Raw genomic sequence first — 2,132 nt, 5'->3', positions numbered from 1 at the left:
ATGAACAAAATAATCAATATTCATTATATTGGGGACCATCAATATCTGTAGCACAATTCGTCAAACAGTTATTGCAGTATTTCGCTCTAAAGCGAGCGTGACTACAAACCTGTCAACAAACACTACTTACATCCAAGCAAAGTATGAGCAATATAACACACACACCCACACACACACACCTCTGGTAAACATGGACAATAAGGTAAAAGGGGTCAGGTGTCCACCAAACAAATAGAGGGTGATGAAACCATTAGGCTGGGCTACTTGCCAAGGAGGAACATATTCCAGAAGTGTAGGCAACACGTGGCTAAAAACTGATCCCTGTTCAGCCTTATGAGCAGCCAGTTGGCTCCGGCTTCCTACGAAAGAATCAACTACCTTTCTATACACTTTTCTGATACGACTGTAAGCAACGGGCCGTCACTCTGCAATAACCAGGACCAGCTCAAATGGCAATAATAGTTTCTCCACTAGTAGGCTATTTGATGAATGGAAACAAAAATGACCTTTTGCATACATGATGAACTACAGGACAGAAGCAACCAATACAACTCAACAGATCAACGTCAGCTGAAAGCTATACAGAAAAGTACATGCAGCTCTGAGGGGATTACTTCTAAACTGTAGAGGCTTCAGTAAAGACCAGGTCCACTTGACCGGTTACCAGAAAACACTATCGTTAGTCTGCCGCCTTGTGGTGGATGTTTGGTAAAACATACAATGAACTGTAAGAGGAATGCTGGAATCTCATAAATAATGGTGGGCAGCAGTTCTCACTCTCTGAAGCCACTCCAGCAGTAAACATTATGGTGTCTTGTGTCCTAAGCAGTGGAAGGTATTTATCAGTGTAGGTGCAGCACAGAATATGTAAACAGAAGGAACAGAAAAACAAAACGTGGAACATTTAGGCAAAATGAACATCAGTTACTTGGCAGGACATCCAAAATAAACCAAAAGAAACAAGCGAGGCTCTTCCCTGCAGCTCTTACAGCAAAGTTAAACATAGTTTCAAGCCGGTTTCTTACGCTACGTGAGACAGTGCATCATGAAGTTAACGAACCGGCATCGACGTCCAGTGATTGACAACACACTGCAGAGCCCTTGCTCCAACAATATTCAAAGACTTTGTGGCCGACACACACATTTCAAAGCTGTACTAACTAACTGTCACTGTTGTGATGACGAGTCTGATGACAGCTTAAAGGAGAACTCGGGGATGTAAACACATTTTGTCTGTATGACTAACAGTAGTATGGTAAAAAAAAAAAACAAAAAAAAAAACATTTGTACTTACTCATTATCATTCAGACACCAAAATGTGTAAAAACTAGAATTAAAAATACCGGAATTCTCCTTTAACATTTCACCCCCCCATCAACTGAAGTCTACAAGCTTGCTAATCTCTCACAGAAAATGCATTTTGTGATGCGTTTGTGCTCTTATTGGAGTTAGAAACTGGGCAATAAAGCTTTGCATGTAGGGGAGACGGAGATATTTTAACCACTAAAGTCACTCTTACACACCACAACCGACCCCAGCACGGGGTTGGCCGTCCCTACACTTATCAGTGGGGATTCAGAAAAAACTTACACCAAATCAGTTTTAAAATGAACAGAATGGTTTAAACACACAGAGTATCATAGAGACTGTGATATGCTGCTCTGTGTGTGAATGTGAGTCATGATTATTTGTTTGAATTATTCTCTGTAACAAGTAAAATGAAGGGATTTACAGTATTGAAAAATTCATAGCATTTATTAAAGCCATAGATTCCTAACTCTAATGGACGTCACAGGTCTGTACCTTCAGCCACACTGGTTGGGACAGAACTGCCCTTTCCTGCATTACTGCATCACCTGCTGATGATTTAAACATGGCTTTGTGGGGATTTGGTCAATTAAACCAGGGCAACTTGTTAAAAATGGCTCTCTGATACCTGCAGGGCAGCACTGGGTATTCAAATGTAAATATAGTGGAATAAATACAGTATAGTCAGCTATAGATATCTATGGCACGAGGGATCAGTGCAAATAAACAACAATCTTTCTCCAACACATTCGTCTCCTCCCGGCTGTCCCACCTGTGGAGGGATCACTGTCTGGGCTCGGGGTTTGGACTACACCTCCAACCAG

The 2,132-nt window shown here is 41.4% G+C and overlaps 1 protein-coding gene across 1 annotated transcript in view; it reads right to left on the bottom strand.

The window, feature by feature from the left end:
• Window positions 1-1,795: 1,795 nt before the first annotated feature.
• dgke (diacylglycerol kinase, epsilon) overlaps window positions 1,796-2,132 on the bottom strand; it is a 7,133-nt gene continuing 6,796 nt past the window's right edge. The window contains exon 11 of the mRNA XM_070827987.1: window positions 1,796-2,132. This exon is cut by the window's right edge and continues 406 nt beyond it. The gene's annotated coding sequence lies outside the window, so the exon portion shown is untranslated.

This window comes from Pempheris klunzingeri, chromosome 3 (assembly GCF_042242105.1).
Source record: "Pempheris klunzingeri isolate RE-2024b chromosome 3, fPemKlu1.hap1, whole genome shotgun sequence".
Taxonomy (NCBI): domain Eukaryota; kingdom Metazoa; phylum Chordata; class Actinopteri; order Acropomatiformes; family Pempheridae; genus Pempheris; species Pempheris klunzingeri.
The sequence above is the reverse complement of the archived record's forward strand: the minus strand, read 5'-3'. Positions and strand labels throughout refer to the sequence as shown.